The following is a 14,649-nucleotide window of genomic DNA, read 5'->3' on the forward strand; positions in this document are numbered from 1 at the left end:
ATTAAATAACATTCCATGACTAGTAAGGATGTAATTCTAAAAATCAGGGTTTACTGTTGTATCCTGTTTAACGTGTGTGTTTACAGAACAAAGGCACTAGGCATATATGTTAAGATAGCAGGATTGTGTCATGTTAAAAACCATCCTTCCATATTTTTCTCATATTATCCCTCTTGTCCTATCAACCATCTGTCTTGTGGCCTTTCTGCAATAGACCATCTGTTCTGAAACTGAAAAATCTTTACCCTTTGATCATTTTGTCTGTTCTTATTACTTCTGAACTGGAGAAGTATAGCAAGTCAAAGACACAGACTTCCTTAGGCAGCCATGTTTCAGCTCAGCAGGTGGCTGGCTGTATCTCGGGCTCAGGTGCAGAAATAACAACAACGAGAAATATCTGTAGAAATAAAGCATTTGCAAATGAAATCTCAGATCCATAATCTAGCCACCTGGTGATATATGACATGTATTGTGAAGGGAACACTGATTTTTTTGGTATTAAATCTCTCTGCTCTTTATTTTAATTTTTACAAAAATATCTAGGAACACCATATTGTCCTAGTAACCTTGTAATGTTATTTAGTAAAGCAGATCTTACTTTTTTCCATTCTGCAGGAATAGCAGCATATTTTTTTTTAAAAAAAATTACCTAGACCATGTAACAATAAGCAGCCAGTTTGTATAATTTGTAATGAAGTAGAGGATTCTCAAAGTTCTCAGAGTATGTTTGAAAAGGCAGATGCCATCTACCTACAGAAAACATTATAAATACGAAAGTATTAAAATTGTTTTTTGGGAGGGGGTGAAGCTTCTGAAGTAACAAACACTTAAGGTACATCCAGCATTCTCTTTTTTTTAAATAAAAAGCTGAAAATTCCTATTTTTTCTAAAAAAATTCTAGGTGTATTTTCTTAGTAGGCTTATTCCAAAACATTTAGAATAGAATAGAATAGAATAGAATAGAATAGAATAGAATAGAATAGAATAGAATAGAATAGAATAGAATAGAATTTTTATTGGCCAAGTGTAATTGGACACACAAGGAATTTGTCTTGGTGCATATGCTCTCAGTGTACATAAAAGAAAAGATACGTTCATCAAGGTACAACATTTACAACACAATTGATGGTCAGTATATCAATATAAATGTTTATTAGCTATATCAGGGGTCTCCACATTTGGCAACTTTAAGACTTGTGGACTTCAATTCCCAGAATTCCTCAGCCAGCAAGTTGCCAAGTTTGGAGACTCCTGAGATATATTATTAAGAAACATTCTGACTAAAGTTATTAGGTAATAGATATACACAGTGGTGGGATTCAAATAATTTAACAACCGGTTCTCTGCCCTAATGATTTCTTCCAACAACCAGTGCACCAAACTGCTCAGAAAGTTAACAACCGGTTCTCCTGAAGTGGTGCAAACTGACTGAATCCCACCACTGGATATACATGAAAAGAGTTGATGGATGTATCCTTTCAGAGTAGTTCATTCCATGGGAGGGCCATTGTATCAATTTACCTTGACTTGATGGGCCTTTGTATGGAATACGTAATTCCTCTACACAGTTAATGTCATTTGCAAAATGATGTCATTATGCAAATTGCATAAATGATATGGGTTGCATCATTGTAACAGCATAAGTGTGCAAATGACACAATTATTATGAGTGGTATACTCCCTGATTTAATAGACACACGTGAATAACCAAAAGCATTTCCCTCAATTACTCAATTAAAATGAGGTTTCGTATACATTCTAATTTCTTGAGTACAGTAGTTCTTGGTAAGAGATATTGCAGACAGCATGCATGCCATAAATTGTATATATTTCCACTTAATTGCGATTACTTCTTATTACTTTATTTAGAGACTATATGCACCTTAGATCTTAAGAAATAGTATCACTCAAATCATAGACTCCTTAGTTGCTCCCTAGAACTATTGAACTAGGCCAAAAAGTCACATGATGAATGTGTTGCCTATCTGACAGTGAATTTTTGTAAAAAGTCAGCCAAAACACCCACTTTTAGCTCATTGGATGGTGTCTCTAAAAGTAAATGTTATGGGTAGTAAAGAAACTAAGCAGCTGATAGAAACTAGGATTAAATATCAATCTACAAAGGAAATAGTGCCAGTAATTTTGGAGAGGGACAAAAGCGAGCTATGGGTCATATCAATGTGCCATGAGTTTTAGCAAGTAAAAAAACCGAAACAACTGAAATGAGGTATGAGCAAAGAAAGCAACAATTACTACCTGAACTCAAAGATAGCTTGATGTTACCAGAAAAAGACTGGCAAGGCTTAACTATTGTGCTAGGAACCTTACGGTCCATAGCAAAGAAAACAATGTCTTAATTAAGAAACTTGATTGCTTGCAGATCTGCCTAAAAAAGGATAAAGGACAGAAGCAAAAGAGGCTCGTAATGACTACTCTGGAGGCTCAAGGCATTGTTTTGCAGGTCCAAAAGGAGTGGCTGAATTGGTTTTTCTAAATTGGCCCGTCCAAAGGTTAAATTTTGTTTACCTCCACTGAATCTAATCAATGGAGGTATACAGCAAAAGCCCTTGTGCTTAATTCAGTTATCCAGAGAAAAGCAATCACGGTTTCTTCCAGCTCTTTCTGGTTGAGCTGCCTCTGTACAGCATAAAAAGCAAGCAAACATAAACTTAGAGTCAATGCCTCTGAATAATCCCAATCAAAGTTGTTCAAAGTGCCAGGGTGTCTGAGAAATTATATAATAGCAAGCAGATGGTAATTTACACACTTGTGTTATAGATTGTATCGTAACATGTACTGTATTACCATCTATGTCTACAGTAAAAATAGGAATAAAACTGACATTTTTACAATGACTTCTGCATATATATACAGTTTTTATATATATATATATATATATATATATATATATATATATATATATATATATATATATATATATATATATATATGAGGTTTTCGCGGGTGTTTGTATGTAGGTCTTTGGTTATTCAGGTTTTCTCCCGCGTAAAATTGGAAGTGTCTTGCGACGTTTCGACGAAATCTCATTCGTCATCTTCAGGCTTCAGCTTCGTGCTTCAGCCAAACAACAGCAATGCAGCTCACCAGCTCAAATCCCCCTGCAGCTCAGACTAATCTGAGCACAACCAAGCCCCCACCCAAACAGGACACACCCTCAGCCAATCAGTGCACAAAAAAACAAAACCCATCCAATCAGAGCACAGCCAAGCTCCCACCCAATCAGTTCAAACCCCCACTAGCAGTTAAAAAGGAAGAAACAGCTGCAATCACACATTGCTCCCAGAAGCACGAAGCTGAAGCCTGAAGATGACGAATGAGATTTCGTCGAAACGTCGCCAAGACACTTCCAATTTTACGCGGGAGAAAACCCGAATAACCAAAGACCTACATATATATATATATATATATATATATATATATAGCCCCTTCATGTATTACTGCCTTGTCATGGTGAAGGGGCTTGCGTAGCTCAATGAAGCTATGAGCTATGCCGTGCAGGTGTCGTGTCCCACTCCTCCGCTGACAGCCAGGTCAGGGAAATCCGAATCAGGCGTGCCTCTGCAGCTCTGCCAAAGTCCTAGCAAAGTCCTCAGGGCAGGCAGGAGATCAGAAAGTGACTTCAGCAAGATATGTTTAGACTTTGCCTGACTCAGAGAATGCCAGAAAGCAGATCCTTTATATAGGTCATGGGGTGTGGCTCCATGACTCAGCACTTATCCAGGCCTGCCCCTCCCTTCCTTCTATTGCCTCCGCCTATCAAGTCTTCTGACACGAGGGTCACTCCAGTCGGCAGCTGTTGGTAATAAACCTTCCTCAGGCTCACATGCTGTGGAGGAGGGGGAGGGGTCTAGTTGCTCTGTTTGCCTGGGCATGGAGCCAGAGCTGGGGGCTGGAGGTATTTCTTCTTCTTCAGCCTGTCTGGGCATGGAGCCAGGGCTGAGGGCTGGAGGTATTTCTTCTTCCGTGTTCGGAAGCAGATAAGAAGACCCCGGCTGAGGTGGGATTGGATGAGACACAACAGCAGGGACACCCCAGATGGACAAGTAATAGCAGAGAGTTCTGACAAAACGTGATCCACTGGAGAAGGAAATGGCAACCCACTCCAGTATCTTTGCCATGAAAACCCCATTGACAGTACAAAAAGGAAAAAAGATATGATGCTGGAAGATGAGCCTCTCAGGTCGGAAGGTGTCCAATATGCTACTGAGGAAGAGTGGAGGGCAAGTACTAGTAGCACCAGAAAGAATAAAGCGATTTGGCCAAAGCTGAAAGGACATTCAGCTGTGAATGTATCTGGTGGTGAAAGAAAGTCCAATGCTGTAAAGATTTTTTTCTCCATAAAAGGTAAAGGTAAAGGTTCCCCTCGCACATACGTGCTAGTCATTGCCGACTCTAGGGGGCGGTGCTCATCTCCGTTTCAAAGCCGAAGAGCCAGCGCTGTCCGAAGAAGTCTCCATGGTCATGTGGCTGGCATGACTCAACGCCAAAAGTGCACGGAATGCTGTTACCTTCTCACCAAGGTGGCCCCTATTTTTTCTACTTGCATTTTTATGTGCTTTCAAAAGTGCTAGGTTGGCAGAAGCTGGGACAAGTAATGGGAGCTCACCCCATTACACGGCAGCACTAGGGATTCGAACCGTTGAGCTGCTGACCTTTCGATCGACAAGCTCAACGTCCTAGCCCCTGAGCCACCGCGTCCCCTTTTTTTCTCCATAGGAACCTGGAATGTAAGATCCATGAATCAAGATAAGCTGGACGTGGTCAAACAAGAAATGATAAGACTGAACATCAACATCTTAGGAATCAGTGAACTAAAATAGACAGGAATGGGTGAATTTAATTCAGATGACCATCAGGTATACTACTATGGGCAAGAATCCCTCAGAAGAAATGGAGTAGCCTTCATAATCAATAAAAGAGTAGGAAAAGCAATACTGGGATACAATCCCCAAAATGACAGAATGATCTCAGTTCAAATCCAAGGCAAACCTTGGATTCAGTATCACAGTAGTCCAAGTCTATGCCCCAACCACTGGTGCTGAAGAGGATGAAATTGATCGGTTCTAAGAAGCTCTACAGCACCTTATAGAATTAACATCAAAAAATGTGTCCTTATCATCATGGGGGATTGGAATGCTAAAGTAGGAAGCCAAAAGATAACCGGAATAACAGGCAAGTTTGGCCTTGGAGTACAAAATGAAGCAGGGCACAGGCTGATAGAATTCTGTAAAGATGATACGATGGTCATAGCAAACACTCTTTTCCAACAACCCAAGAGACGAGTCTACACATGGACATCACCAGACGGTCAACCCAGAAATCAGATTGACTATGTGCTCTGCAGCCAAAGATGGAGAAGCTCTATACAGTCAGTAAAAACAAGACCAGGAGCTGACTGTGGCTCAGATCATGAGCTTCTCCTTGCAAAATTTAGGCTTAAATTGAAGAAAGTAGGGGAAAGCCCCAGGCCATTCAGGTACGAACTAAATCATATCCCTGATGAATATATAGTAGAGGTGACAAATAGATTTAAGGGATTAGATTTGGTAGACAGAGTGCCTGAAGAACTATGGATGGAGGTTCACAACATTGTACCAGAGGTAGCAACTAAAACCATCCCAAAGAAAAAGAAAGGCAAGAAAGTAAAATGGCTGTCTGAGGAAGCTTTGCAAGGATGCTGAGGAAAGAATGGAAGCGAAAGGCAAGGGAGAAAGAGAAAGATACACCCAGTTGAATGCAGAATTCCAGAGAATAGCTAGAAGAGATAAGAATACATTCTTAAATGAACAGTGCAAAGAAATAGAAGACAACAATAGAATAGGGAGGACCAGAGATCTCTTCAAGAAAATTGGAGATATGAAGGGAACATTTCATGCAAAGATGGGCATGATAAAGGACCAAAGTGGCAGGGACCTAACAGAGGCAGAAGAGATTAAGAAGAGTTGGCAAAATTACACAGCAGAACTATACAAGAACGAGCTTAACATCCCTGATAACCACGATGGGGTGGTCACTGACCTAGAGACATCCTAGAATGTGAAGTCAAATGGGCCTTAGGAAATCTGAGCAACAACAAAACTAGTGGAGGAGACAGTATTCCAGTTAAGCTATTCAAAATCTTAAAAGACGATGCAGTAAAAGTGCTACACTCAATTTGTCAGCAAATTTGGAAAACTCAGCAGTGTCACAGGATTGGAAAAGGTCAGTTTACATTCCAATTCCAAAGAAAGGCAATGCCAAAGAATGTTCAAACTTTCACACCATTGCACTCATTTCACATGATAGTAAGGTTATGCTTAAAATCCTACAAGCTAGGCTCCAGCAGTATGTGGAGCGAGAACTACACGAAGTACAGGAAGGATTTTGTAGAGGCAGAGGAACTAGAGATCAAATTGCCAACATACGCTGGATCATGGAGAAAGCTAGGGAGTTCCAGAAAAACATCTACTTCTGCTTCATTGACTATGCTAAAGCCTTTGATTGTGTGGATCACAACAAATTGTGGCAAGTTCTTAAAGAGATGGGCATATCAGACCATCTTATCTGTCTCTTGAGAAACCTGTATGTGGATCAAGAAGCAACAGTGAGAACTGGACACAGAACCACTGATTGATTCAAAATTGGGAAAGGAGTCCGGCAAGGCTGTATACTATCGCCCTGCCTATTAAACTTATATGCAGAGTACATCATGAGAAAGGCGGGGCTGGATGAATCAAAAATTGGAATTAAGATTGCCGGGAGAAATATCAACAACCTCAGATATGCAGATGATATCACTCTAATGGCAGAAAACGAAAAGAAACTAAAAAGCCTCTTGATGTGGGTAAAGGAGGAGAGTGCAAAAGTTGGCTTGAAAGTCATCATTAAGAAAACTAAGATCATGGCATCCAGCCCTCTCAATTCCTGGCAGATAGATGGGGAAGAAATGGAGGTAGTGACAGATTTTATTTTCCTGGGCTCCAAGATCACTGCAGATGGGGACTGCAGCTAAGAAATTAAAAGATGCTTGCTCCTGGGGAGGAAAGCTATGGCAAATCTAGACAGCGTATTAAAAAGTAGAGACATCACCCTGCCAACAAAAATGCATATAGTCAAGGCTATGGTTTTCCTAGTTGCTGTAGGTATGGCTGTGAAAGTTGGACCATAAAAAAGGCTGAGCGCCAAAGAATTTACCTCATAGTTTTTCTTTAAGAGAAATCAGTGTAGTAAATCAGAAGAGGAAAGTGAAACATGGTAAGGTTTTTTACTTTCACAGTAGTATCTCCTTATAAGCAAGTTACACTTTTTTTCTTTTCTTTTGTTAATAACTCAGTCTATAATATCACGTACTGTAAGTGATAATCCCTAAATAAAGTAGCAAAGATGGGGAAAGGTAATTCTAGCAAGGAAGCATAGATTGTTGTACATTGATTAAGGCAGCTGTAATGTATGCAGGGAATATTTGCCCAATCACCTCCTTTAATTGGTGTCTCACAAGATGACTATTCCCATCGCGACCCCATGGACAACATTCCTCCAGGCATTCCTATCCTCTACCATCTTCTGGAGTCCATTTAAGCTCATGCCTACTGCTTCAGTGACTCCATCCAGCCACCTCATTCTCTGTCATCCCGTTCTTCTTTTGCCCTCAATCTTTCCCAGCATTAGGCTCTTTTCCAGTGAGTCCTTCCCTCTCGTTAGGTGGCCAAAGTATTTCAGTTTCATCTTCAGGATCTGGCCTTCTAAAGAGCAGTCAGGGTTGGACTGGCCGATTTGATCACCTTGCCGTCCAAGGGACTCGCAACTTCTTATGGTCCAACTTTCACAGCCATACATTGCAATTGGGAAAACCAGCCAATCTCATTGTACACATGTTGAACTCTTGACAATAAAGATTTGATTTGATTTGAATTGAATTTTAAACTATCTCAGGTAGATTTGTTAAATAATGCAAATATTTTTAGAGAATATAGGCACCCTGTTGTTCTATTAGCCAATAGCTTATGAAACCTAAATATTATAGCTAACTTTAGAATAAATTTAATCCCTTTCAAATTAGCACAATTAGATTCACAGTTGACTTGGTTAATTGAAAGATTCTTGAAATTATTCAAAATATAGGTGAAGGACATAGAACTGCTTTTGTGTAGATTATGGAGCTATTTTTGAAATTGTCTCTCCACCCTTCCAGCTGTGTATGGATTGTAGCTAAATAATGTTTTACTTGATAATAAGAGTCTGCAACATCTGATTTTAAATGCTGAATGGAAAAATATGTTTATTCTCCAGAAATGAACTTGTTTGTTCCTGTTAAATACTTAGAATTGTGGTAGATAAATTGTGGTAGATAAATATAGTATTGTTTATACTATATTATAAACAAAAATTAGAGGAAAGTATAACAGATACCTTTCCGTATGATCGAATTACAATCTGCTATTAAAAACTGAACCAAGTATATAATCTGCTTTTCTCTCTTCTTTTAGTTTATGCTTACTTTTTAATTTCTTTTATTAGAAGCAATACAATATTTATAAAGGAACTGAGATATATCAATCTAAGTTAAATTCATTCTTTTGAAAACATAGCAAACCTGGTGTATAAGCAGGCTATATATTATTATTATTATTATTATTATTATTATTATTATTATTATTATTATTATTATTATTATTATTAATTAAATTTGTATACCACCCTTCTCCCGAAGGACTCAGGGCAGTTCACAGCCAATAAAATACAAAAATACATATAACATTTCAATATAGATTGAAAGAAGATTATAAGGTCATTTGGTTTTGAAATGCCTACCATATGGCAACCCAGTCTGTTGCCACTTGGCTTTCTGAATTTCACATGGTAATAGAAAGGAGGAATATTAGCATCCAAATGTATTTGCTTATAGTTAAAATTCTAGCAACTAATACTTGGCTATCCAAAAAAGCATATTCTTAGGCAGGAATTGTACAATAAAACTATGGAGGAAACCTGCCCCCCCCTTTGAATAACACAAATTTAATATTCCCTTTAGGTGTATTAGGGACATGGTAGCTCAATGGCTAAGACGTTGACCTTGTAGATCGAAAGGTCGGCAGTTCAGCAGTTCAAATCCCTAGTGCCACGTAATAGGGTGAGCTCCCATTACTTGTCCCAGCTTCTGCCAACCTAGCAGTTCAAAAGCACGTAAAAAATGCAAGTAGAAAAAATAGGGACCACCTTTGGTGGGAAGGTAGCAGCGTTCTGTGTGCCTTTGGCATTTAGTCATACCGGCCACATGACCACGGAGATGTCTTTGGACAGCGCTGGCTCTTTGGCTTTGAAACAGAGATGAGCACCACCCCCTAGAGTTGGGAACGACTAGCACATATGTGCAAGGGGAACCTTTACCTTTACCTTAGTTATATTGGTAGTGGTTATGAAACATAAATTATATCAATATATCTATATTTATGTTACCTATTGTATTGTGGTTTCAATTTTAATCAGCAGCTATTGGAAATTTTGTAATATACAACTCAAATGGTATGTTTCAACTCAGCCCCTTGAAGCAATATTTGAATGAATTCATACTGACATGCAAAGAGCTCAATGTTCAATGCTCCTCTAGTCTTGTATTTTAATGTAGGGTTTTGATTTTTTTTAATAAAAAAATATTTTTCTGTAACCTTTCCAGATTCTAAATATTGTAAATCAATAGATATTTTTTATTTAATTTTGTCACAACAGTATACATAAACATTGTCATAGTAAAAAAAACAAACATATCATGATATATATATATATATATATATATATATATATATATATATATATATATATATATATATATATATATATGTAAAGGATATGCATAGCTATATTAATTAGATATAATAAAAAGAAGAATAGGACAGGAACGGTAGGCACTTTTGTGCTCTTATGCACGCCCCTTATAGTCCTCTTTTCTGAAAGGTTTTTCTGAAAGGTTTTGAAGCCTCAAAAAACACATAAGATCAAATTTGAAACTATATGGACAGATGTCTCTTTGTGGGATCCGCAACATAGATTATCAGGATTTTATATTATGAAAGCTTTGGATTTTGCCTATGGATCTGAATATCAGAAGAGGGACTTCTGTATGGTCTTGAGGGTGATAGTTTGAACAAAGAAAAGCTCATGTAAGCCCAGGGAAGCCAGCAGGCAGATTTACAACTGTACCTTTCCCTCTCATTTTAAAACATCAAAGGTAGCTTTTTGGTATATTCCATTCTGAAGTACAGAATTAGTACAGATAGGAGAGAGGAAACATTTGCTTGATCTTTTACCTCTAGCAGTTTTTTAAAATTAAAATACTCTCCCATTCCTAATGGTCCATTCCATTCTTGAGAAAAATATGTGAAAACGTGTAGGGAAGAGAAAAAGCTGCTTAGAAGGGAAGAACTTTGCTGCTTAGAAGGGAAGAACTTTGAGTAGAAACACGGTCAAATATCTGAAAATAGCCACTGGGAAAGAATTATTTTTCTTTAGTGCCAGTTACCAAGGAAGCCCAATAAGTCAGGTTTGGGTAAAAATAAATAAAAAGAGGTAAACTATTTGTTCCAGTAGGGCCTGCTTGCTTAAGCTAGCTGGGGAATTCTGGGACTTAAAATCTACACATTTCAAAGCTGCTGAATTTGAGAAAAACTGATTTAGATTATACAGTATAGTTCTATGTGTTTTACACATTGGGGTTTGTTGACTCCCTTTAAGTTTAGGAAAGTTCTTTGTCACATTTGTAGCATGTTATCCTGTGCTTTCTTAAAATAATATAAATCAGGCAGAGCCCAAACTCACAAATAAAAGGTGGGTCCAGAAATAGTGAGATACCAATTTACAGTAGAATTATCTGGGAACTAAGGTAAAGGTAAAGGTTCCCCTCGCACATATGTGCTAGTCGTTCCTGACTCAAGGGGGTTGTGCTCATCTCCGTTTCAAAGCTGAAGAGCCAGCGCTGTCCGAAGATGTCTCCGTGGTCATGTGGCCAGCATGACTAAAGCCAAAGGCGCATGGAACACTGTTACTGTCCCACCAAAGATGGTCCCTATTTTTCTACTTGCATTTTTTACGTGCTTTTGAACTGCTAGGTTAGCAGAAGCTGGGACAAGTAATGGGAACTCACCCCATTACGTGGCAGGGATTCAAACCGCTGAACTGCCTACGCAGTGGGGCTCAATGGCTAAGATGCTGAGCTTGTCGATCTTGGGACTACAGGATCATAAAAAAGGGAGCTGTAGATGATGCTGAAAAGTCCATTTAAAACTAAGGCTTTATCCTATTAAAGAAAAAGAGACAAAGAAGGTGAAAACTGGATTGTGGACATTTTCAAAGGAGAAAGCTTCTGTTGCGGCTTTATAGAATTATAAACAATGTTCCATGAAGCATCTACAGGAGATTCTTGAATTTGACATTTTTAAGTTTTTTAAAAAAAATCAAGGACTCTGTTTTTGCACATTGCCCAGTGCTTATACCTGAAGCTCCTTGACTGAACACTTTCTCTTTCTGCGAATGAGTAGCAAAGTATTAAAAGAAACAAAAATGAGCAAGTCCCCTGTTTGATCGTAGGTGATTGCTGGGCTCTACTACATTGTTATGTGTTATGGTGGCCTTTTCTTAATATTCTTTGTTCGTCAGCATTAAAACAAAATCTATTAATCTGAGAGAACTTTTAAAAGATTAAACCCTGTTCTTGTTAAGAAATTATTGTTATTGTGTCCCTCTCCTTTATTTATTTATGTCTCTGAGATAATGCGATGTTGTGGAACATGGAGAAGATAGAAGAGAGCAATGTTTATTTTGTTACAGTCAAATGAGGAAAATGATTAACTTTTATACAAAAATAATGAAACACTTAAATAAACAAATCAAAACGAGTTATAGGCAGGTTAATTTAATGCTACACAATATCTATGATCTGTTAATATTTGCCTTCCTAGCATTAAATACATAGCACTAAGGACAAATGCATCTCTTTCTCTCTGCCTCTGATGGATACAAGTCTTCCTAAGTTAATCACTGTCATATCTGGCCTTTTACTCAAACGATGGAATGTTTCTCAGTTTTTTCTTCCCTCTGGGGTCTAAACTTGGGCATTAATAGTAGTGATTTAAATTATTATGTCACCCAACTCCCATCGGCTCTGCCACACTTTAATTAGCAGTACTATTTTTATTTTATTTTTTTTGTCAAACATATACAAGGTAGCAAGTATAAGTATGAACATAAGCATGAAAAAAAGGAAGTAAATACTGATAAATGGGGACAGTAGGACAGGGACGGTAGGCACGCTGGTGCGCTTGTGCATGCCCCCTTTACGGACCTTTTAGGAATGGAATGAGGTCCACGGTAGACAGTTTAAGATTGAAGCTGTGATGGTTTGAGGATGTAACTACGGAGTCGGGTAGAGCATTCCAGGCATTGACCATTCTGTTGCTGAAGTCGTATTTTCTGCAATTTTTTTTAATTTATTTACATTCATATCCCGCCCTTCTCTGAAGACTCAGGGCGGCTTACAGTACTCCAATTGAGTTTGGAGTGGTTTACCTTGAGTTTGTATCAATTGTTTGCCCATGCATTATTGAGGTTGAAGCTGAAGACGTCATTGACAGGTAAGACATTGTAGCAGACAATTTTGTGTACTATGCTCAGATCAGACTGCAGGTGGCACAGTTCCAGATTGTCCAAGCCCAAAAGTTCAAGCCTGGTGGCATAAGGAATTCTATTGTGAGTAGAGTAGAGTAGAGGAGTGGAGTACTCTTCTCGTGAAATATCTCTGGACCTGCTCAATCATATTAATGTCTAATATACAGTATGGATTCTAGGCAGACGAGATGAATTCAAGAATTCAGCTATCACTCAATCACCACAAGCTCTAAAGAAGATTGCAAATGAATAAACTGAAGGTGAAAGAAAAGGAAGAGGCTACTCAGGGAAACCACATCAGGGGAACATGTTCCACTTTACAGAAAGTAGTACTGTTTGTAAAGTTTGTTTTTAAAAGAACAAAACCGTTCTTTTCTTTTAAATGTTGCTATCTTACAGGATTCTAGGAAGTATGCCTTTTCCATTGCAGCCTCTGCCCTATGGAACACCATACCCCTTGATATCTGGCAGGCTCAATGTTTTAAATTTTGGGGAAAGCACTTAAGAATTGGCTTTTTAATCCTCCAAAGTGTTGAGATAAGGTGAGGTAGAGGTTAAAGTCGGAGGCCAGCATTGTCCTCTGACTTTAATACCTTATATTTAATACCTTATTAAATAATAATAATATATTATTATTAATTAATATAATAATTAATATTAATAATTATTATTAAGGTATTACTAATGATGTATTAGATATACCTTATTAAATAATAATAGTAAGGTATATTTAATACCTTATGCCACCAGGCTTGAAATTTTGGGTTTTGACAACCTAGAACTATGCTGCCTATGGTCTGACCTAAGCGTAGTACACAAAATTGTCTGCTAAAACATCCTACTTGATTAAGGTCCCTAAAGGACTGTCTAATAAATGGAAGAGGAATCAATTGTCATTGATTATGACATTGGCAAAAAGACTCAGAATCAATATCTGAACTGATGTAGGCATACAAGAGCCAAAGGGAGCTACTACTGTTCACCATATTATATTATGATAGATATAAACACTATCTAATTTTATAGTCGATTGATTTTTTTTCTAAAATAATTCATTTCCCTCTTGTTTAATTCTAAAACGAGTCTGCCTTTTTTAAAATAAATCATCCCATATTCAAAACGAGGCACTCCTGAAAAGTAACCCTTTTCCTTAGCCAATTGTTAGGCTATTAGCAGAAGAAAATTGTTTACATAATGAGAAAATCCATGTAAAACCAATCAGCGCAAACTCCCACATGCACAGCTCTTTTTTTTTGTGAAAAACCAATGGCATAATCTACGTTAGAAAATGGTATAATTTATGCAACTCTTGGTATAAACAAACAGATGGTAAAAAACAAGATTCTATACATATCTTCATTTAAGTATGTTGATCCCTTATTTTGCCTGCCAGCAAAAGCCAACAGTAGCACAAATATGCCATTGATAATTTGTCAGTTTGCCCTGCTAATGACAGAAACTGTGAGTATCAAAAACAATTAGAATGATTTCATAAATGATCTGTCTTCTAAACAGTCCTTGAAAGTAATATTTGACACTGACTAACGTTGGCAAATATGTTGTGATGTCTGTGCATGTTTATATGTAAATTGATGCATCAAAATATACTTATGTGAAATAACCCTACTGAGAAAATCTCTTAGGTTGAGATTTCCTTCTGGGTTTTTCACCTTTTTTAATCATCAGAGTGAGGTTTATGTTTTTGAAATTGCTGAAAACATAGTAGTTGCTGGCTTTAATTTCATATTTCCCCTGTAATCTAAAGGACTAAATCAAACTCTTGGAAGAAGAGAAATTCTGTTGAATGTAACATTTTTATTTTCTTTGAAAATTCAATCCAGATGCTTGGTGACCATGTAAAAATAAATATTCCAGTCTTTCTATTTTGGTTCTTCTCTGTCAAATGAAATGAAATATCATGGATGGGCAAAGAATGAGGTACTATAGAACTCAAGCCCATCTGGTTTAACTCACTTTTGATTCATTGTGGCT

The sequence above is a fragment of the Ahaetulla prasina genome, chromosome 2 (assembly GCF_028640845.1).
Source record: "Ahaetulla prasina isolate Xishuangbanna chromosome 2, ASM2864084v1, whole genome shotgun sequence".
In the NCBI taxonomy this organism is placed as follows: Eukaryota; Metazoa; Chordata; class Lepidosauria; order Squamata; family Colubridae; genus Ahaetulla; species Ahaetulla prasina.